Genomic DNA, 25,840 nt, shown 5'->3' with positions numbered 1-25,840 from the left:
CACTCTGACCTCTAGCCATGCCTGCATATCTCTGATGCCCAAGACATTTTAAATTCAGTTTCTTCTAGTCCCTCTCCTGTTTCTCCAGATGTTAAGTGGGGACTTGTCCTTCACTGAGGCTGGAGATGAGGTTGTAAGATGAGGCACCGGCAGGGGAAACCAACGAAGGCCTTTTCTCCTACTGCTTTGTCTTGGCAATCAGACCAAGAGTCCCTTTCCGTCCTCCCTGAGGACAGACGGCTCGTGTTCTCTTGCTGCCAATGCAGGACTTCCTCGCCTTTTTTGGTCACAGAGACCAGCCTGCCACCATTTTAAGTGAGGACGTTGGCAGGGGGCGCCAGGCTAAGCCTTTCCTTCCTACGAGTCCGTCTTGGGCTCAGGGTCCGCTGTTCCCCAGCACGGGTTTACAGAGGCCCAAGAAGAAGGCCCTGCCCAGATGCAAGCACAGAGACAAGACTCCCTCCATGAAATAGCATTTCTGGGGAGCAGGTGTTTGGGCCACCAGTGAGCTGAGAGCCCACTGAGGTGTCAGTCATGGCCCCGGGTTCTCGACATCCTTTGTCTCTGAATTGCCTATGAGGCAGTTGTTGTAACTCCTTTCACAGATGAAGAGGCTGAGGCCCAAGTGGTGCTGTGTCTTGACCCAGAAAAGTATTTCTGGAGTTGAAAGGAAGACAGATCCTTAGGGATTGAGGAATTCACGAGAGCCTTCCCAGAGGGACTGGGAATCCGACAGAACACGAGATTTCTGTAAGTGAGTAGGAGGAAGGAAGGGCGTCTGGGTTTTATGAACGGTACTTTTTTTTCTTTTTAATAACAATGTTTTGAGTTTGGACCAGCTTCTGTTCTTTTCAAAATGCTTCCCAAACTTTGTTGGAAAGCTGGCACCACCCCATGAAGGAGAGGGTTCCCTAGCGTGCCTGAGAAAGACCGGTGGGCATGGGGCTGTGAGGGTGGAGAGCACCCCCTTAAATGTGCTGTGGGAATAACAGGTGTGGGGAGCCCAGGCTGAGGGACAGGGGATGAGGGGAGGGCCACGAAGGGAACAGAATCTCCTAAGGAAGGATGTGGTGGGTCTGTATTTTGTGGACTTAAAGGAAGGTCCCAGCAGGCTCCTGGAATGAAAGGACTTGCCGGGCATGATTCCAGAAGAGAACACTGGCTTATGAAAGAGGGAGTGTGCGGGGGGAGGAGGTGTGTTTCTTCCCTTTCCCCTGCCAGTGGAGGAGCTACTTTGGGCGGAAGCCAGCAGGGCCCACCTTGAACAGGAAAGGATCCGAAAGAAAGGGAAACTGCTCTCAGTGTAAGCACTGCTGGGGCTCTGCTCCCACACCCCCTTCCGCCTCAGTCTAATTCCACACGGGTGGGATACCAGGACCTGAGTCTTCTGGTTCTTTTCCCAGAAACGGGAACAGTGCCTTTCCCAAGCCAACCGAGGGAAAGAGATTCTGGGAACCCCACTAGAAGCTGATCCCAGAATACCATGCAATGATTTAGCTTGGTGGACTGTCATTCCCTAGAGCCCTTGGACACTGCTTTATCTGCATGGCCCTGTGAGGCCCAAGGGGCCCTAACAGGCAGCTGCGGAGAGGTATCTCAGGAAACAGTCTCCCACACACAGTTTGTAAGAGATGACCCAACCTGGACAGATCAAGGCCTTAACCCCTCCAAGGGATGCCTGAAGTAGGGGGAGGCCGGGTGAGATATCAGGGAGAGTATGAGACCTGGAGACAGGAGGTCTGGTTCATATCTTTTGCTGCCACTTACTAGCCGGACCTTGAGAAAGCTCTTCCTCCTTTTTCTGAATTCTGATTTTTTTATTTTTATTTTTTTTGTGGTACGCGGGCCTCTCACTGTTGTGGCCTCTCCCGTTGCGGAGCACAGGCTCCGGACGCGCAGGCTCAGCGGCCATGGCTCACGGGCCCAGCCGCTCCGCGGCATGTGGGATCTTCCCGGAGCGGGGCACGAACCCGTGTCCCCTGCGTTGGCAGGCGGACTCTCAACCACTGTGCCACCAGGGAAGCCCTGAATTCTGCTTTTTTTAATCTGTAAAATGTGAATGGGAGTGGAGCCTTTCATCTTTAAAGTCTCAGATCATGTCACTCTAGGGAGCCCTCTGATACCCTCCTCTTGCAAGTCTCCAACCTCCCCTTTAACACGACCTACACATTCCAATGGGATATGGTCCCCACCCACCATGCTAGCCTGCATCCTTGCTCTCTCCCTGCTCAGCTCTGCTGAACTCCTTCCACCTCAGGGTCTTCACCTGGGTGGCCCCCCAGCCAGAACATTCTTTCCCCGCCCTGCCCCCACCTCCCTCCTTCACCTTGCTAACTCCTCTTCATCCCTCAGTCTCTGCAGCAGCACCACTTCTTTAGGGAGCCTCTCCTTCCCTCCCCTGCCCAGGTTAGCTTCTTCTTCCTCCTATGAGTTGATAAGCACTGTATACTTTTCCTTGGAAGCATTTACAACAAGGCAAATTAGACCACTGCTTATGTAATCACTTGACCATCATTTTTCTCTCCCAGAGAATAAGCTCGATTAAGTTATGAACCAGGTCTGTCTCCTTCACAACTGTTACTTCCAGCATTAGAACCCACAAGTCTAGAAATAGGAGGTACTCAGTGACTGTTTGTTGAAAGAAGAAGGGCTGTATGTGTGTGTAAACACCCCTGGCTTTAGCGTTAGTAATGGGAAGGGAATAGAGCCCTTGTAGGGATAAGAAATCCATTGGCCAAACCCTCAATTCCTGACCTGACAAGAAGACAGAGCGTCTTAGATGTCCCCGTATTTATCTTCACCTTAGATTGGACAGCACACCCGATATGCTGCCACAATATAGAAAGGGCTCACCTGGATGTGTGATGAAAATAAAAAGAGAGATGATGATGGAAGAAATATGTCCCTTTTGTCTCATGGAAGACTGCCCACAGAGCCAGGCAGAATCGAGTAGACCTACCAAAATAGTGACAAGGGGGGACAGGAGAGTGACAAATCAGCTATGGAGCCAGGAGGATAATGACGGGCAATTCACTGCAATGAGTATTTACGGGGCAGCTACTATTCACTGAGAAGCCATGCTTTGCTTCATGTTGTCGATATAAATGTAGTGATGGTAGTTAATGGCTAATGTTCAGAGACGATAAGTGATTTACCCAAATTAACATAGGTCTCAGCCAGAAAGACTGACATTTGAATGCAGGCTGGTCTGAAGGCAGCCTTTTCTCTTAATCTCTGGCATATATGGCTATGTGTCACAACACAAAAAACGATCTGGGGCTTTGAGAGGCTTAGTCTGGTGAGCACTGTACCTAATGGATTATTCACTCAAGATGTCTACCTTCCTGCTCCAGCCTGCTTGTGTCAATTGGACTCTCGTAAGACGGCTGGCTGAGGGACAGAAATATGCAGTTTATGATGTGAAACTGAGAGAAAGCAGGTGACGGTAAAAGTAATTTTAAAACTGAGGGTCCAAAGACATGCAGTCGAGCCCTGGGCTTGGTTTTCAATCTTAATGCATCTAGTGCCCGTCTCCCCTTGCCTCAGATTCTCCATTGGTAAAATGAGGGACATTCTGCTGTTCCAGACACCTGATGCACCCAGTGGGAACTGAAACTTCTGGGGCTTTGCTCCATACCCCTAGGATCTAACCAGCTCTTTCCCCGTCTGGATAATTTCCTGTAGGTTTCCTCACTGACAGCCAGGAGAGGTTGGGGTCCTAAAGACTCTCTCCAAAGGGGATACACCCAGAGCTGTTAAGCCTCCAGTTAGGCTTAGGACTGAATCCAGGAAGCAGCAGGAATCCCTTTACCTTGTTTCAGAGCTCCTGTTCAGTGCCCCACAGCCCAGCCATCTGCCAGCCTGCAGCGAGGGAGCAAAGGAGCTCCATCAGATTTTTCGAATGCTTGACCATGTTCGACTGATTGTGAGCGCTCCCGTGGCAGGTCCTCTTCCACCCACTCCATCCAGCAGGCGTCACCAGGGGACCTTAATGCCCCAGCACGGCCAGGAGCAAGCACCCATATATTTGCCCACAGGATAGGTGATGAATAACTTATAACCACTCATTCCATCTCACACTATAGCAACTTACAGGGGACCTTCCCACTCATTCTGCCCTTAGCTCTCACTGCAGTCATTACTGTGTCCATCTTACAAGTCGAGCCTGCAAAACTGAGTAGTTTTCTCACAGCCACTGCTGATCACCAACCTCCAATTCTTTGGCAAACTTCCTGCTAATGTCCCTAGTCTAATATTTTTCTTCCTTGGTCCATTTGTGTTTTCTTGAATAATTTAGCCTTGAGATCATCATAGACTAGTAATAAGCAAATTTTCTCATCTGACGTGATCCATATTTATTTAGTTATTCGCACCTAAATATAGAGAAGGCCCTGTTCTTGAGAGAGCTACAATCTAGCGAGGCATATCACCCATAAACATGTGAGCAGTTTATAGGCATTCACTCATTTATTTAAAAAATGTTCATCACCCTCAACCTGCTGGGGCCTGTTCTAGAAATGAGGAGTGGAGAGAGGATTAAGGCAGCCTCCTATTCCCCTGATGCTTTTAGTCTCTTGGAGGTGAATGGGGAAAAAGATAAACTGTAGATAAACCCATCAATAAGAAATCTCAGATAGGGCTTCCCTGGTGGCGCAGTGGTTGAGAGTCCGCCTGCCAATGCAGGGGACACGGGTTCGTGCCCCGGTCCGGGAAGATCCCACTTGCTGCGGAGTGGCTGCTCCCGTGAGCCATGGCCGCTGAGCCTGCGCGTCCGGAGCCTGTGCTCCGCAACGGGAGAGGCCACAACAGTGAGAGGCCCACGTACTGCAAAAAAAAAAAAAAAAAAAAACTCAGATAGTAATTAAGTCCTCAGAGGAAAACGTTAAAAGGAATGGAATAGAGTGTGATGGGAGAGGAAAATTCGCCATTTAAGAAGGGTGGTCATGCCTACTGTATAGCGCAGGAAACTGTGCTCAATACTCTGTAATGGCCTATATGGGAAAAGCGGACATATGTATATATATAACTGATTCACTTTGCTGTACACCTGAAACTAAGACAACCTTGTAAATCAACTATACTCCAATAAAATTTAAGAAAAAAAGAAGAGTGGTCATGGAGTGAGGTGGTGACATGTGAGTGAAGGGCTCCATGAAGAGAAATCGTCAATCATGCCAACATCTGGCGGCAGAGGGTAGCAAGGGCCTGCCCATGGGGCAGGAACAGTCATGGAGCATCTGAAGGCTAGAAAGAAGGCCCATGGGGCTGAAACAAACTGAGCAAAATGAGGGGGAGAGGAGGCAACACACTGGGGCAAACAGGGGCCAGGTCATAGGGGGCCTTAGAGGCCATGGTAGGTTGAACATGGAGCAGTGTAAAAACTCGGACCAGGCACAAGCCATGGGATACCTGAACTGTGAGTCTGATGAGCGTTCAGAGGAGAGGGAGATGGTGGTAGGCTGGGGCAGTCAGGAAAAGGTTTCCAGTGTTTGCAGGAGGGGCAGTATCTGGCTGGAAGTGGTGGGGGGGCATTCCAAGTTGCAGGTAAGTGGGATTGGCACGGAGGCAGGAACTGACATGGTGTGTGTGTGTGTAGGCATGTGTGTGTGTGTGAGTATATGTGTACGTACATGAGTGTTAGGGAGCGGTGGCTACCAGGAGAAAAAACAAAGTTTAATGGTCGGAAGAGAGTGGAAGATCACTAAGCAGTTGTATTGGAAAACTCAAAATATTCAAAGTCGTGCCTGTTTGGGACCAGATGAACATTTTCACTCAGAAGCAAAGCGAGGTTCCAGATTTCCCCTGAGTTATCTCTGAATTCCTGACACCTGAAATCCTTTATCTCCTGTTATTTATATTCCAGAAGAGACAGCCTAGTTAGAAAACAGTGAATTGTGGAGAGTCAGAGCTTAGAGTTGCTGAACTCCAACCCCACTCCCCAGCCTTATATTTAACACAGATGAACAAACCAAGGCCCAGAAAGGGGAAGGGACTGGTTCACACACAGGTAGTGTTAGAGCTGTGCCTGTGACCCTCACATTCCGTCCTAATGCTTTACCAGGAATCAGCGGGTAATGCATCCTACAGGAGCCTCCTGTGGAGTGGGGCCGGGGCGGGGGGAGGACCTGCCAGTACTCTTTCTGGTCCATTTCTCCTGGCATGTCTGCTCTACTTTATGGGCTGCAGGCTTGGGGGTCCCTCCATCAGACGGTGCAAGGAAGGAGAACAGGGGGTCACTGCTTCTGAACACGGAGGGCTCCTTTACACATGCTGGACCCACAGCTTGGACATTAGCTCTGAACAGATTTGGAAGGGCTGTAACAAGTAAAAAAAAAAAACCAGCCTCTGAATGGAAACCTAATTGTGGAAAATGAATCCATTTCCAACCTTTAACCCTGCCCTCACCTTTACCAACCTCCTCTGCGAAGCCTGCTGCCAGTGTCATTGATCTGATTCATTCATGATTCTCACAGAGCCTTGGAGGTCATTTAGTTCTGGTCTGCTCTCACTACAGGACATGAGAGTTCATTTGGAGGGTGGGGAGATGGTATGTCGTGTGATTCGAGAGATACACACCATGAAGGCTTCCTAGTTGCTAAGATTTCCTCCTGTGATTACATTTCCCTGTCCTCCAAGCTACAGTTCTCCCTATTACTATCTCTCCCCCAATTTAGTTGAAGGAATTGGTATTTTTAACTGATAAGTTACCCAGAAAGGTCTAATATAAGCATTATTTACTGGCTATTTACACATGAGTGTGAAAAAGCTGTAACTTGCTGTCTATCTGAGAATTCACACACAAAACAGTTTTGAGCAGGCAGATCCTCATGGATTCCAGGAGACGCTTTCAGAAAGGTGAGACGAGGCCCCAAAAGAACAGGAGAGATACCCCACACATATGCTCCGCACCTACTGACCAATGAACACTGCTTCTGTTTGAAACAAATTTCTAAGCATTGCGGGTCAAGGACCTCACTCAACTCATAGCACAAGGTCATAGAAAAGTGGATAGTAACAGCAATTCGGCCCATAGATGTGTTTTTGCTTAACAAGCAGTATCTTTAAAAAATTGCACGTGGGTTCTTTTAGAAGAGGAATGTACTCTTACAGTTAGTAACAATTCTTGCTTTTCCATATTGCATAATTCCCAGGCCTTTTCACTCATGCTAATTACCCACATGGCTCCCAAAGGCATTTGAGTTTGTGAATCCTCCCACTACACCTACTGAATTTGTCTTTAAACAAATATTGAGGACCTACTATGAGTTGGGCTCTGTAGGAGATATAAAAAGGACTGAAAGAAGCTTTCTTTCATTCATTCATTCATTCATCCATTCATTCATCCATCCATTCATTCATTCATTCAACCAACGTCTATTGGATGCCTGCCATTTGCTAAGTACTAGGGATACAATTCAGGTCCCTGCTGGGAAGACAGCTATTAAGTCACAATAAGGTGTGACAAGTGTGACAAGTGGAGAAGTGCAGAGGTCTGTGGGAATGAATACACAGTATAAGGCAATGGCACCAACCCTCAAGTACTTTGAAGAGCTGACATGCTTACTCAAATGAAAGTACTACATGACATGAGAAAGTCAGAATAGTACCAATCAATGCTCAAAGGAGCAAGTTACTCATCAGTTTGGGGAGGGAGCTATCGAAGAATGCTGTGTGGGAGAGGGAACATTTGAGCTGACCCTTGAAGGGTGGCTCGATTTCTACTGTTGGAGATAGTGTTGGGAAAGGCCATTCTAAGTAGAAACACTGCGTGTGCACAGGCAAAAAGGCAACAAGGCAGAAGATATTTGACTAGAAGTTTGCAGCAGTCACACCAGCTGTCAAATGAGTGCTAGATACTCTGCTAAACACATCTTGTGCATAATCTCACTGACTGTTCCCAACAGTCCTCAGACCCACGCCATTATAACACCCAATTAGAAATGGGTAGCTCATCTGAGACTCAGAATAGAATAATTTACCCAAGGTCACCCACCTACAAAAATGCAGAGCTGGGAATCAAATCAAGGTCTGTCAAATTCCAGAGTGTGGCGACTGACCAATGAGACCCTCTGCCACCAGGCCATGGTGTTTCTACACTTGATTTGTGACAGGGAGTTCTCAGAAAATTTGGGGGCTACTCTCATGCTTGCTCTGGAAAAGTTACCTAACCTGGAAATGTTTATTTTGTTCCAAAGCAAGTTGAGAGAAGAGAATCACTCTTTCCTTCCTCTCTGTGCCTCTGCTACTAAGTTTTCTCTGAAGGCTGAGGTCCAAGGAGTGTAATTAGCAGACTGGCCTGTCTTGGAGAACAGTTTAGTTACTCGACGTCGGTATCTGATGCCAAGTGAAGGTTTAGCTGAGAGACTGACTCATAAATGCCCCTATGGGGAGAAGGAGCTGTGGAATAGCCTGGATCTATTGGCAGAAACTACAGGGGAAAAAACTCCTTAGAAATTCAAGCTGAAAGAATGTCTGGAGAAAGCAAAACGACCAACTAAGGTAGTAAATGCTTCAATAAAACTTGATAATAGCAACTTGAAAAATCTCGCATGTTCGGTTTCGTTTCATAAGCCCCTTTGGTAATGGGATGAATAAAGATTTCCTGCCTGGAAATGTAACTGGTAAATATACAGATGGTAATGTATTGTCAGTGGCTCATGGAAAGACAGTGTCAGGTTGTGGCATGCGCCTCAGGACAGTCACTACCAGCTGTGTGACCCTGGGTACACCGTACATATGTTCTTGGGCATCTATGACACAGGATTATACCTCCCCACTCCAATGCAGTGGCCAGTCTTAAACAAGGGGTCAGAGTAATGTCTGACTTCTGTGGGATACGTATCAATGTCTTCAGGGAAAGGGGCATATTTCAAAATGTTTATTCAACATTATAACGTGGTTTTATGTTAGAAAATAATTACATTCATTGGGATTTTTTTAATACATGGAAGTAACGTTTCAAGAAGTCTTTTTGGCTCAGCAGATGCTCAATTCTGTATGAGCCGAGCAACGTCTTCACCAGGTCCATGTACCCATTTTAGTGAGGTGTATCGAAATCTCCAGGGGAGGGAGAGTGGCGCATGGATTTTCCATTCTAAAGAGGCAGAGGCCATTTTTACTGTGTTGTTAGGATCAGGCAAGTGGAAGCAAAAATGCCCCATAAGTTTAGAGTGTTGGGTGTGTGTACAGAGTAATGCTACCACCCACTCTCCACCATCATTGTTCATTTAATTGCACGTCTAAGAATTGGGATGGTCTTCTAGCCCATTGGAGGTAGGACCCAAGGTGGTCAGAGGTGTGGTCTGTGTCTGTTGAATAGAGCAAGTTAACTGGCACGTATGGTGGACAGAAACCTATCGCTCTAGATTTGTGAACATCATTCTCTAACCAATTGAACAAATAGGGGTAGACAAGAGCATAAATGATTCAAAATTTTTTCAGGACATGTGTTTGGAAGGTGAGTGATGTGGATATAGGCAGCTTTTTTTCTTGGTCTCAAGTTAGTTCTCCCGGTAAGGCACCCATTCCCAACACTAAATAAGTATCTACAAATGCCAGCTGTTCATTGCTTGGTCACGTCCAAATCCAAGGTCATAATTCTCATGTCCACCTTATTCTGTCCCTCCTTTTGCATCCCCTGTCTCAGTGATGGTGCTGTACTCCACTGAGTCACCCAGAAAGAGACCGAGGGTCTTCTGACTCTTCTTTTCCCCTTACCTATGTCTTTGATTTGTCACCAAGTTGTCAGTCTGTCACCCTCCCAACAGCCAAGGCTGGCAGTACCGACAGAAGCTCCTAGGTGTCCTCTATATCTAGGCTGTCGCTGTCACCAAATTTATTCCCATTTTTGCCATCCAAATCATCATCCTCGGGCTTCCCTGGTGGCACAGTGGTTGGGAGTCCGCCTGCCGATGCAGGGGACACGGGTTCGTGCCCCGGTCGGGGAAGATCCCACATGCCACGGAGCAGCTGGGCCCGTGAGCCATGGCCGCTGGGCCTGCGTCCGGAGCCTGTGCTCTGCAACAGGAGGGGCCACAGCAGTGAGAGGCCCGCGTACAGCAAAAAAAAAAAAAAAAAAAAATCATCATCCTCAATCACTAAGCCACCCCTTTTTTCACTCATAGGGAAGTCCAGGTTTCACCTGTAACATTCAAGGTGCAGCAGACACTGGCCCCATCCCATCACACTTGTGCTTCCACACCCCTCCTGAATCCTGCCACAAACCCACGCCCAAGTTCTAAGCCACAGCCAGGTCTCCCTTCTGTATTCTCCTGCTTCTACACCTCAGAGCAAGCTACTCACTTTGCCAACAATGCCCTCCTGCTCTCTTCGTCTTCTTTTTTTTTTTTTTTTTTTGAACTATTGAATCACTATGTTTTGTACCAGAAACTAAGATAGCATTGTAGGCCAATTATACCTCAAAAACAAAAAAACAAACTCACAGAAAAAGAGATTAGATTTGTGGCTACCAGACATGGTGGATGGGGTGAGGAGAAAGTGGATGAAGATAGTCAAAGGTACAAAGTTCCAGTTATAAGAAAACTAAGTACTAGGGATGTAATGAACAACATGATAAAGATAATTAACACTGCTGCACTGTTGCAGCAGTGTTACAGCAGTGTTGCAGCAGTGTTTCATTTATAACACTGCTGCAGTTATAAATGAAAGTTGTTAAGAGAGTAATTCTAAGAGTTCTCAACACAAGGAAAAAAGTATCTTTTATCTATCTCTTTAATGTCATATCTATATGAGATGATGGATGTTAAACCTATTGTTTCATGATGTATTGTAAGTCAAATCATCATGTCGTACACCTCAAGCTTATACGGTGCTATATGTCAGTTATATCTCATGGAGTATAATCTATAAAAACATTGAACCACTATGTTGTACACTTGAAACTAATGTTGTAAATCAACTACACTTTCATTTTTTAAAAGGGGACATGAAAAAAATTGAATGATGGAAGTATTTTTTTCTAAATTTTTATTTTATATTGGATTACAGTTGATTTCTAATGTTGTGTTAGTTTCAGGTGTACAGCAAAGTGATTCAGTTGTACGTATACATGCGTCTATTCTTTTTCAAATTCTTTTCCCATTTCTGCTCTCTTCTTCTTCATCCTTCCCCCTCTCTCCACGGAAGACTTTTAATCATCTCTCAGGGCCAAGTTTCGATCTAATCCCCATCAATAAACTTTCTTGGACCTCCTATTCCCAACCCCACAAGCACTGGCCTCCTTCCACTATATCCCTTATCATTCTGCCCTACATCAGCAAGATTTTCGTGCATGACCCTCTCCCCGCCGTAGACTGACAGCTCCTCTGGGGGAAAGGCCCTTAGCACGCTCATCCGTGGATCTCCTTCCTCTCACCTCCTCCCTCCTCACCCTGTCCCCCAGCCCAGGCACCTACGTGAGTGTATTTCACACAACAGACACCCTGGCTAGGTTTGTTCAATGGAATCCACTAATTTGTACTGTTTCTTCGGCAATGGCTGATGGACTCCTGGGCTGAGTGAAAATTTCAACTAACATGATGTTGGAGAAAAACCTTAACTTTTTTAGAAACATTTTGCTTCATTCCACCTCTACCTGCTAACCTCTTAAGTAACTTGAGGTTGCAGAGAAAGGGAGAAGGGGCAGCCAGCTTATTTTTCTACCTCTTTCGTACTTGCAGTCAATTCTCTCTTCTCCATTGCCATTGCCAGGGCCTTCACCGAGACAGGTCACCTTTGTGGTTAAAGTTCAAGGGTTCTGAGACCGGAATGTCTGAGTTTTAATACTAGTTATGCTAATAGACAGACCTTGGATGGCTTAGTTACTCTCTCTGGGCCTCAGTTTCCTCAACTGTAAAATAAAAATATCTTGTTACCCATTTCAGAGAGAGAGGTTCCATAGGCCTGAAGGGTGAGTAGGGCACCCTGGAAAAATAAAAGCCATGAGACATCTTGGGAACCAGGTAATCTACAAATCTGCCAATGACACCTCCTGTCCCCTTTTAACCCCATGCAGTGTTTGTCAGTAGACTGTAAACGGAGCGAGGAAAGAGAATGTGTCTGCTCCTGGCTCCTGACACATAAGAAGAGCATAAGCAAGCTTTGCAATGCAAAGCACAGCCCAGCTCTGGAATCCTGCAGCAGCCCAGAGATTCAGCCCTACACATCAAGGGTCTGTGAAAAACTAATGATCTCTCCCCCGCAGCCCTGCCTAGTGAAGGGCCCCATGGATCCTGGCTGGTGAGAGCTTTCTTCATTCCCCACATGCCCCTGGCTCCCCTTCTCTCTGCCCACCTCCAGTCTCCCAGTCAAGCTACTGTGTGTCTCCTGCTCTCTGTTTCTTACTGCCTGGGTCCCTCTCTGCGCTGCCTCCGAGGCACTGTCTTTGATGACTTTAGCGTGAAAGGTGATTCACAGAAGTAAATTGCATTGTGCTTTAGGTCCGTGGCAGTCCACCTCTGTAATCGTGTCTGTAACGGACTTTATAGTAGCTTTAGAGCCTTGGCATCCGAAACAGGGACTCTAGTGGTTTCAAGATAGATAAATGCTACAACCAACTGCGCACGCATCCGGTGGAGTCACGAGTTAGCGGTGAGGGTGCAGGTGCCGGTGCTATGAACCAGCCATACTTGCAGCCTTTCTTATCTGCGGGTTGACAGAAATCAAAAGATGAGACATACTTTTGTTGTTGTTTTGTTCAGTTTTACAAGAAATGTTAAAGGGGCTTCTCTAAGCGGAAGAGAAAAGGCCACCGCTAGAAATATGAAAATTACAAAAGGAAAAATCTCGTCGTTGTAGTTTTTAATAATCACTAGAAAACGAAGGCTTCTTTCACCTAGCCTCAGCTAACATCGTGTGCTCTCACCAGCCCTGTGATTTGATGAAAGAGAAATTTCAAAATGTTGCCTGCCGAGGAAGAGAGAAGCACCAAAGAGAGAAGAGGCAGGGGTGTGGGACAGTGAATGGCAGGGAAGAGCAGGCCCAGGATCTGGGAGGCCTGAGGTCTGGATCTGTTTTAATCGTCACCCAGCATGCTGAGGGGCGGTGAGGACTATGTTTGTAGGAGGGAACCGACGGGATGGACTCAACAATGGTGGGATCAGTATTGACAGGAAAGAGACGAGGCAAGTTGGTTCAGCCTGGGGATGCGCTATTCTGAGTTCGTATATTGTGGAAGATGCTGCCCCATTCTGCTCTTCGTCGCAAGAGAGGCTGTACCCACTTATATTCAGTGTTTTCCTGGCACTAAAAGAACAGGGCTGGGATTTGCTGCTTCTCCCCCAGGGCAGGGTCCCTTCTTTTCAGCACTTTTGTACACTTGGGAGGCCCAGACCTTTCATCTGACAGGTGTTGGGCAAGCGTGTCTGCACATGCTCTTTGCCTCTATTTCGCCCTGATCCATGCCAGAGAGCCCTGTCCCTGCCAGGCCCAACTTTGGACCAAAGTACAAGATGGGATCGCGGGTTGCATCGTTCAAGCAACCCCTCTCTACAGTGCTTCCCTGGGCCAAGCTGACTCCAGCCCCTTAGCAGGATGGGCTGGGCGGTGCTTAAAGAGGAAGGGGACCAATGGAGCAACTTACCAGGGGCCCCACCCCTCCCTCACATCCGGGCCTGTGCAGTGGGCGTGGGGACTCTCCTAAGGGACCAAAGGCCGGGGGCAGTTCGTAGCTTCTGTTCCCTTGCTCCCATGTGGCCACGTGCACACCTCTAGAGGCAGACTGCTTTGAACATTAAAACTGTTCAATTTGGTTTTGTTTGTGCCCATTTAAAAAAATGTTTTAACGGGGAAAACTTCGGGGAGAACCGTGGGAAGGGCCTGGTTCCTTTGCTTCTCGGGAACTGTAAGCCTCACCTGGAGGACTGCTCTCTGCTCCACTTTCCTGGAAGCTGCCTAAGCCTGTCCACGCCACCCCAGCCCTGCGCCCGGATATGACACGTGGCTCCAGTCGCGTCTGGGTGCGGTTGCGTTCTCCCGGGACCTTGCAGTGCAGGGGACTGGGTGCTGGGGCCTTGGGTGGAGCCCGCCCTTTCTGTACACCTAGCACTGCCCACCCCGCTTGTGTCTGAGGTTGTGTATGTCAAAACAAAGCCACTAGAAACTCAAAAAAAAAAAAAAAAGTGATGGACAGTAGGAGGTGGGATTGTGCTTCCTTGAGCACATTACCCAGGAGACGCCCCGTTCCCATCACTTTTAAACAGTCTTATTGACATATAATTTATATACCATAAAGTGCACTCATCTAAAGTGTACATCCCATGACATTTTACGCTGATAACTTGCAGCTGTGACAAGATTTAGGGGAAACAGCGTGGAGCAAAGACCATGAGATGGGTACAGGAGTTTGGCAGAGGGGCAAGCTTTTTTTCAGTGTGTCTGCACCCGCAGCAACTAAGAGTTCAGCCCTCACCCAACCCTCCTCCTCCTCCAGGCCTGGCCATGCCTATAGGTTCTCTGAACAGTGTCAGAATGTGGCTCTTGGTCAGCTCACAGGACATTCACACAGCTCGATGCTGGAAATCCCTCTGGGAAACCTATTGAAATCTTGGAGATTTGGGGTTTATTCCACTTGAACTTTCTTCTGGACAAGACTCTCTGGATGCAATCAAGAGGGCTGGGCTCTAGGCCAGTTTACGGTGTAAGCTTGGGATCATCCTTCCCCTCAGTTTCCCCATCTGAACAGCGAGAAAGTCAGACTGGGCAGGTTCCAAGTCCTTCCAACTCTGAAAATATGATGCTGGGTTGTTTCATTCATTTTGCTCTGAATACCCACAGTGGACTCAGGTGAATGGCAAGGGTAAATGAGGAGATGAGAAGATGACAGCTGTGGTTCATGGGATGACCTGTGGAAAGCCAGCCAGATACGTGGGGAGGAGCCTGCACTGCCTCTGCCCACCTTAGCAGTACACACCCTTCACAGCGCCAACCTGCCCGGGCAAGCATCTGCAAAAACACTTAGTGATACCTCTTGCAAAGTCCGATCAGGCCCTACTAAAGACGCAGGAAGAAGGAAGAGCTCTGTGATGGCCACGTGGGCAGAAAGGAGACTGCAGCCCGCTATGACTGGCTTGGATCACCTCTTCACATCCCAGTGATGCCCCAGATTGAGATCTGAGTCTGTGCTGCCACATTTGTCTTTCTAAAATTGGCCTTCTTCTCATGAAACATTTATTTCCATCATGCAGCGACAAAAACCCAAACATCTCAACCCAAGCTTCATGGCCCCTCTGGCCACTACTAGCCTCACCTCTCTGCCTTGACTCCCATAACTGACCAATTGCTTCACTGATCAACTGATCCACTATTATTTTCAACCCAGCTTACTCTGTCCTTGGGGCCACTCTGCCTTCCTGCTGGTAATTAAGTCTTGGACCTGAACCCATGCTATCCCAGGCTTCATTTGCCGTGTTTCTTCCAAAGTGCTTGATGTTCAGGCAGTGGCATTAACCAACATTTGTCCACCTAGAAGAGTATCCAGAGAACAAACTCATTTTCTCTAGTGCCATAAGACAGAACTTCTAAAAGTCAAAATATCATGTCTTCCGTGTATTCTCTACTTTGTACACATTCTGGGAGACATCCAGGTGCTCTCTTTTGCTGTGCATCAATGAACAGCTGTGGAAGCAGCATGGACTACAAGTCTTCGTTCTTTTTGAAGAGACTGAATGGGAGCGGGACTTGTCACACTGTGGTGACGGACTCACTTCAGAGGTATAATGACTGGCATCCTGTTGGGAGAGGCTTGACGGTGGCTGACGGCACTTGGCAACGCATTCTTCACAAGCTATGGGGTGAAGCCCCCACTTCGCCAAGAGTAGAGTCTTTATGAGCAACAGGAGATCAGGGACTAGAGAAAAGAATTCCGTGGCACAGAATGGGGGTTTACAGAGAACGTGCAGTGGAGTGAACTCGAGGTCCCAGAGCTGTCTTTGCTCTGCTATTTGCTAGTATGGGGCCTCGGCTAACTCCATTTCATGTTCCGAGATTCGCCTCATGAGGCCTCCTCTAAGAAGCCTCCCTTACCCTCTCCCTCTTCCTACAGTCTGGTCAGGTGGCCATCCTGTCTGCTTATGTACTGCCTTTCTATTTTCTTCAGTTATTACACTACACTATAACGTAGTAGTTATCAAATACCTCCTTCTCTCACTCTCGCTATCTTGTAAGTACAGTAGAGTGATTAAGGACATTATTATCAGGCAGACATAGCTATAATTCATAGTTCTGCTGTCTTCTAGCTGTGTGAAATAATATATTTTTCACAAGGTTGCTACAAGGATTAAGGATATATAAAGCAATGAACGCAGACTATAAGTTATAGCTAATAAATCTGTTGCCTTTTATTTCTGTCCTTATTCTATAGCCACAGCACCTACTACAATGCCTGACCCACACTGGTGGAGGCTATGGTGTTAACGATGGTGATGTGATGATGATGATGGTGGTGGTGGTGGTGGTAGTGCAGCGATGTGGCAGTGGTGATGACGCTGGTGATGAATGATGTGGTGGTGGTGATGGTGGCAACGTTGTGATGCTGGTGGTAGTGATACTGTAATGGTGGCAGCAGTGGTGTTATGATGGTGATGATGGTAATGTGGTGCTGATGCTGGTATTGTGATAGTGGTGATGGTGGTATTGATCATAGGTAAGGATAATAAAGTCAGCAGCTAACACTGAGAGTTTCCTGTACGTCAGGCACTGTGCTAAGTACTTGCATATATTTAATTACATCCTCTTGATATCTTCCAGATACTGGTATCCCCCATCTTTTAAGAGAATGAAATAAGGTTTCAGAAGTTGAGTAATGTGCCTGAGATCCTATATTTAGGAAATTAAGACAAAGTCAGAATTTGACACAGGCTGTGTGATAGCATCACATAGATGCAAAGTACTCAACTGTTGGTTATTCGAATGAGGAAGGAAGGAAGGAAAGGAAGGAGGAAGGAAGGAGGAAAGAATTGGCTTGTTCTCTGAACTTAGGATTCCTTTTCTGAAAATGAAGATAGTAATCCTCACTTTTATGAAAATCAAATGAGATAAAGGAAGTCAAATCTCTCTGAAGACTGTCCAGTCCTCTCTGTGTATAAAGACCAAATCATCAGCAGCAGCAGCTCTGTAATTACTCATTCATTCATTCAACGAATATTTGGCTCTAGGCACTGGGAGTATAGTGAGCAAAACAGACTGAAGCGCCTACCCTGAGAACAATAGTGTAGAGTTGATCCTCGAACAAGTTGGGGGTTAGGGGCACCCACCCCTCTCACAGTCAAAAATTCGCGTATAACTTTTGACTCCCCAAAACTTCACTCCTACTAGCCTCCTGTTGACCAGAAGCCTTACCAGTAACGTAAACAGTCAATTAATACATATTTTGTTATGTTATACTTATTATATATTGTATTCTTCCAATAAAGTGAGAAAAGAAAATGTTATTAAGAAAATCATTAAGGAAAAGAAAATACATGTGTACATATAAGTACTTACTGAAAAAACTCCACATATAAGTGGACCCATGCAATTCAAACCTGTGTTGTTCAAGGGTCAAATATATCATAAATTTCAGTTACTCACAAACTAGATCTTAACTGTTCCCACCAAAAAAAAGAATTGGTAATTATGTCGTGTAATAGGGGTCTTAACCGACACTGCAATATAGAAATGTGTCAAATTAATACGTTGTATACCCTAAACTTAATACAAAGTTATATGTCAATTATATCTCAATATAAATAACTAAATTAAAAATAAAATAAGATAAAATTGCCTGCTCTCATGGAGCCCTCAGTCTAATGACAGCCAATAAGCACAAACAAGAAGAATACATAGCGCTATGGGGAAAAATAAAGCACGGAGGGGCTAGGGGGTGTGGGAATGGAGGGTGTCATTCTTTTAAATAAGGTAGTCAGAGAAAGCCTCAGGTAAGGTCACATTTGAACAGGACCTGAAGGAGGTGAGTCAGGGAGCTGTGCCGGGGAAGAGTGCTCTATATCCAAGAAGACAGTTTAAAAGTAAAATTAGGGGGCTTCCCTGGTGGCGCAGTGGTTGAGAGTCCGCCTGCCGATGCAGGGGACACGGGTTCGTGCCCCGGTCGGGGAAGATCCCACATGCTGCGGAGCGGCTGGGCCCGTAAGCCATGGCCGCTGAGCCTGTGCGTCCGGAGCCTGTGTTCCGCAACGGGAGAGGCCACAACAGTGAGAGGCCCGCATACCGCAAAAAAATAAATAAATAAATGAAATAAAAATAAAAGTAAAATTAGGAATATTCAGAAACAATGAGGTCACTTTGAAGTGAATGCTGGGAATTTAGCTAATGCTGGAACCCCAAGGTCTGCTCCCAGTGGAGTAATGAAGAGTGGAATTCAGTGTTTTCCCTGGTAACCTCCCCAGCATTGTTCCTGAAGCCTCAGGCAAGACGTGATGTCCTGGAGGATAGAGACCATAGAGAGAGAAGCATGGTTCCCCTGGCAACAGGCTGTGAGCTGGAGAGAAGTGGCTTCTACTCACCACTCAACCATCCATGGATAAAATGATGCTAGACGGGTCACCTCTGCTCACGGCCTTCTCACTCCTCCCAGCGGGAAAAGACAAAGGCAAAATCAGGGGTTCTCACCACATCAAAAAGAAAAGGATTAGCTCAGCCCAGCTCCAGAGGGGTCTATAATGAGATGGGCACTGTTTATTAAAATCTACAATGATCTAAGATGAAGCCAGTTGTACATTATTCAGATTTATGGCTGATGACAAATTACATAGAATTGCGAGCACAGGAGAAGATGATGAAAGAAATTATCAAGCGCACTGAAGTGCTTAGAGGAATCGGTAAACAGTCCAGGGAAGAGATTTAATTTAGATAAACCTAAGGCAGGATCTCCGGAAGGTTCCAAGGTCAGAGGAGAACAGAGAGGAAAAAAACAGCTTCTCAGATGGAAGAGACAAAGGAAGGGTTCTGGGAAGGATGTCCATGGTGGCAATGTGATCAATATCATGATAAATGCAAAGGAAATGAAATCACTGTAAACTGTGACTTCTCTTTAGAATCCAAAGAGTAGTGGGGTAGTATGTGCAATAGAGCACCAGACTGGGAGCCTGAGGGCTGGATTTCAAGTCAACCAGGAACTGGCTCTGTGACTGGGGAAGGCTTTTGATATTTCTGATCTTTATTTCCTCTTCTGCAGTGATCTATAATGTGGCTCTCAGCCCAAAATACTTGGTTCTTTTACATTTTTTTTAAACAGACTTTATTTATTTTTTGGCTGTGTTAGGTCTTTCATTGCTGTGTGCAGGCTTTCTCTAGTTGCGGCAAGCGGGGGTTTCTCATTGTGGTGGCTTCTCTTTTTTTTTTTTTTTTTTTTTTTTTGCGGTACGCGGCCCTCTCACTGTTGTGGCCTCTCCCGTTGCGGAGCACAGGCTCCGGATGCACAGGCTCATCGGCCATGGCTCACGGGCCTAGCCGCTCCGCGGCATGTGGGATCTTCCCAGTCCGGGGCATGAACCCGTGTCCGCTGCGTCGGCAGGTGGACTCTCAACCACTGAGCCACCAGGGAAGCCCCACGGTGGCTTCTCTTGTTGCAGAGTACAGGCTCTAGAGCACAGGCTCAGTAGTTGTGGCGCACGGGCTTAGTTGCTCCACGGCATGTGGGACCTTCCCGGACCAGGACGCAAACCCGTGTCCCCTGCATTGGCAGGCAGATTCTTAACCACTACGCCACCAGGGAAGCCCCGGTTCTTTTACATTTAAGAGGATGCCATGAGCTGTGAGGAGACTCGAACCATCCCTGCTCCACCCCAGCAGACCTTGATGGGACCAGTGAAAGATACAGGCTCATGAAGCCCTGCGGAAGAGCATTCATCCGGGAGATGGACCAAAGGTCCAGGCCTCCTCAGAGACATTGAAAGAAGTTTAAAAGTTGCAGAATTGAGGAAGGATGGTAGTTAAGAAAGCTCAGTATAAGTTGGGTTGCACCGGTGACTGCAGAGAAAATAAAAGGGAAGGTTGAGTTAAAGTGGTTGAAGGGTATATATAATGCAGGATGATGGCTGTGTTAAATAGGCTGGGTGTCTTTCAGGAAGGGGGTGAAGTCTGAGCGACTTTAAGATGACGTGGCAGTCTAAGATTCAGGGACAGTTGTATTCTGCTGCAGGCCACAGCCACCTATCCATTTCAGAATCTGCCATAGGAGATTTGCAAAGAAGAGTATCTCAGAGAAAGAATGTCATGCTCATCGTAGTTTTTCAGGTGCTGGGTTAGTTCACCACTTCCGCAACATGGGAGCTAACCACATGCTAAGTTGGGTCTGCAGGGGTCAGCAAACTTTATCTGTAAAAGGTCAGAGGGTAAATATTTTATGCTTTGTGGGTCACGGGATCTCTGTTGCAACTACTCAACTCTGCTGTGGGAGAGTGAAAACAGACATATATATAAATATACAATATATAATATATATGTATTATATATAATGATGTATATCATTATATTATATATAAAGATATATGTAAATGAATATATAGATATAAATGGGTGTAGCTGTATTCCAATAAAACTTTTACAAAAGGAGGCGGCCAGATTCCACCTGCACACCATCATCAGCCAACTCATGTTTAAATGCACGATGACCCCACCTAACAGCAAATGTGTCCTCATCAGTATCGTGAAATATGTTCTATTTTATGAATAGTTCCTTCCTATCAGAGAAGAGAGTGAAGATGGAAAAGCCCTTCTCCAGTAGGTGTTCTGAAGAACGGAATCACTTACTGAGACATGTGTCGCTAGAAGTGCATTTCAACATGACAAAAAATGGTGCTAACAAGGTGTTTGGTGTGTGAGGATGAATTTGTAGAACATTAGATGCATATATGAGCAGCGTGTTTTGAGACAGATTCACCAAAATGGAGGTGTTTTGGCTTCCTCTGATGAGGAGGAGTTAAAGAAACAGACTCTCGAGCCTAGAGGAGAGATAACTGAGGGAACATCAGGGGAAAGAGAGTAAAGTCAAATGGGTGGAAGTCTTAAGAGACTCTGTTACGGCTAGTTGTAACAGAGATGATTCACCTGGCGCTTTACAGTTTAGAAAATATTTTAGGAAGGGCTTTGCTGACTTACTTATCAGAAGATGTAAGGGCCTTTCTCATAGGTTCCCCAAGTATGGAGGAATTCAATGATAATTATGTATAATGATGAGTTATGCTTGTAATAATGCAATAGTAGTAAATACAGCAGCAGCATGAGGCACCATGCCAGCGCTTTACATGCATCACTTCACTGAATCTTCACAACAGCCTTGGGAAACAGGTATGAGAAGCATTTTACAGGTGAAGAAATTGAGAGTCAGTCTTGGTAAATGACCCAAGGAAACACAGTTCATAATAAATGCCAAAGCTCAGCTCCTATTTCAGATCTGACCCCACAGCTAACAGTCTTAGTTGTCACATTTTCCTACTCCACAGCTACGGCATTCCATCATTAGTGGGTATGTTCAAGTGATGACTCAGTGTTTGGACCAGTGACCTATAAGGATCCTTTAAACCAAGTTTTATTGTGGTTGAAGGTCAGGGAACTAAATTATCAAAATGTGTAAACAGAGATAGAGACCAGAATGTAATATCCACAAAGGCAAGTTCCTCCTCTGTTTTTTTTCACAGTATTATTCCTAGCATTTAGTTGTGTCTGATAAACATCTGAATCAATAAGTCAATGCATGAACACTTGGGATAATTTCTCTTTTTAGTATAAAAACCTCATAACCATCTAGCCCCACGATTTTATGCCTCCTACTTCTCTCTCTCTTAACCACATAAGCTAATACCCTGGGCATGGTAGGCACTTAATGAATATTAGCCTATGATGAAGAATGACAGCTGACTGTGAACATGTAAAGTGCTATATAGCTACAGTAATCAACTGGAATTAACAACCTTTTATCCCTCCCAGCTCCCGTGACAGATGCAGCTACTTCTTACTCTCTGTGTGTTGGAGCTCAACCCTTTTCTCTCCCATTTATGGATGCAGGTTAGAAAGTAAATCGAGAGGAATAAGCTAACAATATGCTCTGATTTATAAATAGTACCTTGGCTGAAACTTTGGTGATTATATTAATAATGATGGGTTACTTGTAATACAGTCGACAGCTATTGACAGAAAACCTGGTGAGATTTTTATGTGACTCCATGTGCTAGAGCTCAGACCTATGGAACAATCAGGGGTAAGAGTTGAAAAGATGTTATCACATGGGGCTTCCTTCGTGGCTCAGTGGTTGAGAGTCCGCCTGCCGATGCAAGGGACACGGGTTCGTGCCCCCGTCCGGGAAGATCCCACATGCCGTGGGGCGGCTAGGCCCGTGAGCCATGGCCGCTAAGCCTGCGTGTCCAGAGCCTGTGCTCCGCAACGGGAGAGGCCACAACAGTGAGAGGCCCACGTGCCGCAAAAAAAAAAATTAAAAAAGAAATAAAGAAATAAAGATGTTATCACAGAACCATGCAAAGAGTGAGTGGGAAGAGAGATGAAGTCATGAGCTCCCGGACCTCAGAGATACCGAAGCAGAGGTGGCCAGGGCCGAGGTTTAGAGAGGACAACTATGTTGTGGAGGTCAGGCACAATTATCACTAAAGCCCCTTTAAAATATAAACTTCTTGGACTTTTGAAGTCCTGCTTCAGGTTACTATGACATTATCCTTTGGTAAACAAAACCTTTTTTTTTTAACATCTTTATTGGAGTATAATTGCTTTACAATGGTGTGTTAGTTTCTGCTTTATAACTAAGTGAATCAGCTATACATATACATATGTCCCCATATCCCCTCCCTCTTGCGTCTCCCTCCCTCCCACTCTCCCTATCTCACCTCTCTAGGTGGTCGCAAAACACCGAGCTGATCTCCCTGTGCTATGCGGCTGCTTCCCACTAGCTATCTATTTTACATTTGGTAGTGTATATATGTCCATGCCACTCTCTCACTTCGTCCCAGCTTACCCTTCCCCCTTCCCGTGTCCTCAAGTCCATTCTCTACATCTGCGTCTTTATTCCTGTCCTGCCCCTAGGTTCTTCATGACCATTTTTTTTTAATATTCCATACATACGTGTTAGCATACGGTATTTGTTTCTCTCTTTCTGACTTACTTCACTCTGTATGACAGTCTCTAGGTCCATCCACCTCACTACAAATAACTCAATTTCGTTTCTTTTTATGGCTGAGTAATATTCCATTGTATATATGTGCCACATCTTCTTTATCCATTCATCTGTTGATGGACACTTAGGTTGTTTCCATCTCCGGGCTATTGTAAATAGGGCTGCAGTGAACATTGTGGTACATGACTCTTTTTGAATTATGGTTTTCTCAGGGTATATGCCAAGTAGTGAGATTGCTGGGTCATATGGCAGTTCTATTTGTAGCTTTTTAAGGAACCTCCATACTGTTCTCCATAGTGGCTGTATCAATTTACATTCCTACCAACAGTGCAAGAGGGTTCCCTTTTCTCCACACCCTCTCCAGCATTTACTGTTTGTAGACTTTTTGATGATGGCCATTCTGACTGCTCTGAGGTGATACCTCACTGTAGTTTTGATTTGCATTTCTCTAATGATTAGTGATGTTGAGCATCCTTTCATGTGTTTGTTGGCAATCTGTATATCTTCTTTGGAGAAATGTCTATTTAGGCCTTCTGCACATTTTTGGACTGGGTTGTTTGTTTTTTTGATATTGAGCTGCTTGTATATTTTGGAGATTAATCCTTTGTCAGTTGCTTCATTTGCAAATATTTTTTAAACTTTTTATCAAAATGTAATAAACATCAACTTGCTTAACTTTTTACTCCTCCTTGAGCAATCTCAGCCTGGTTGGTAATCTTGGCAGGACCCCAGTCTACAGCAGAACTATTCATTCCTTCCCTGCTCTAAGAGTGCAATGATTTTTAATTAATGAAGTTCATTCTGTGTCACACCACATAAGCCCATGTGTCCAGGAAAGAGAACCTCCATGACAATCAGTGCATAAGAATTAGCCCAGCACTATCTTATCAGTCCAATGCTGCAAGGACTTGAGGTGGGGTCCAGCAGTGAATATTTTTTAATGTCTTCTTGATTCTGAAACACAGTCCTGAAATGGGACCCCATCATTTTATCTTCACAGTAGCCTGTAAGGTGAATGGCATTATCCCCATTTTACTTAGAAGTACACTGAAACCAAGAGATCCAGGGTCTCTGTGATTAGAGATACAGCAGTAGCTGGGGGCAGATTTGGGACTAAAAATCCATGTTAGTTTTCTGCAGATGCAAAAATCCCCCTACCAGGCAACTTTTATACAACATTCTAACTTTAGGACCGATGATTTCGATGACTGTTGATTGGTTATGTGTACAGGTTTGTGTGTAATCATGATAAAAACAGTATTCTTTTAAAATACATGAGTGATACATGTTTATTGTGGGGAAGTATTTATAAAATATAGGTAAGAAAAGGGGGGAGGAAGCAAAGCCCCTATCATTACACAACTCTGAGACAACACTTTTACTATGTTGATACATATGATTTTAGACTTACTATCCATTTATTGGGTTTCGAAAATTAGTTTATAAGACTGGGATCATGGTGTATGTAAAGGTTTTCACTCTTCAATATTCACGTACTGTATTATGCGCACCTTTCGTGCCGGTAAGTAGATACCTCATGACTATTATAATGGCTATCATCAAAAAGACAAGAGATAAGAAATGCTAGCAAGGATGTGGAGAAAAGAGAACACTTGTGCACTGTTGGTGGGAATGTAAATTGGTAGAGACAATATGGAAAACAGTACGGAGTTTCCTCAAAAAATTAAAAATAGAACTACCATGTGATCCAACAATTCCACTTCTGGGAATACATCCAAAGGAAAAGAAAACACTATGTCAAAGAGATATCTACACCCCCATGTTCAGAGCAGCGTTATTTACAATAATAGCCAATACATGGAAAAACCTAAGTGTCCATCAGTTGATGAATGGATAAAGAAGCTGTGGCTTAAGTATACAGTGGAATATTATTCAGTTATGAAAAAGGAGGAAAACCTGTATTTGAAACAGCATGGATGGACCTTGAGGGTATTAGGCTAAGTGAGACAAGCCAGACAGGAAAAACAAACACGGTATGATCTCACTTGTATGGAGAATCTAAACAAACAAAAAACCTCACAGAAAAAGAGAACAAATTTGTGGTTAACAGAGACAGGGGATGGGGTGGGGCAACTGGATGAAGGTGGTCAAAAGATACAAACTTCCAGTTATAAGGTAAACAAGTTCTGTGGCTGTAATGTACACTGCTGTATGGTTAACACTGCTGTATGGTATATTTGAAAACTGTTAAGCGACTAGATCCTAAGATTTCTCATCACAAGGAAAAAAACATTCATTTTTTTTTGTATCTATATAAGATGATGAATGTTAAATAAATTTATTGTGGTAATCGTTTCACAATATTAAGTCTAGTCATTATGCTGTACACCTTAAACTTGTGCAGTGCTGTGTGTCAACTATATCTCAAAAAAACTCAGACAAAATTTTAAAGTAAGCAAATATCCACACTAGTACTTAAATGATTATAGAATTCCTTGACGTACTATATCATAATGTGTTCAGCAGAATCTTATTGTTAGATGTTTGACATCTGTGTATTTTTAAAACAACATACTTAAGTGAACAGCATACAACTTACCAGAGCTCAAAAATGGGATGTTTATAGATAATAAGCAGCTCTGAAGAACATGACGAGTTAGCATTCAATTAACCAGAAAATGAGTCTCAACCCCTCAGCCTGGTTGGATAACTGAGGTGGCACACATTAATGACTCCTGTTTCCATCCCCATTTAGTGACAGGT

At 45.2% G+C, this 25,840-nt stretch overlaps 1 protein-coding gene across 4 annotated transcripts in view; it reads left to right on the top strand.

The window, feature by feature from the left end:
* Positions 1–25,840, top strand: part of GRIA1 (glutamate ionotropic receptor AMPA type subunit 1) — a gene marked incomplete at both ends in the record, with an annotated part of 309,718 nt that overhangs the window by 39,952 nt on the left and 243,926 nt on the right. The gene's annotated exons all lie outside the window — the stretch shown is intronic.

This window comes from Leucopleurus acutus, assembly GCF_964270905.1.
Source record: "Leucopleurus acutus genome assembly, chromosome: 3".
Lineage (NCBI taxonomy): Eukaryota > Metazoa > Chordata > Mammalia > Artiodactyla > Delphinidae > Leucopleurus > Leucopleurus acutus.
This window is presented reverse-complemented; position numbering and strand designations above follow the sequence as displayed.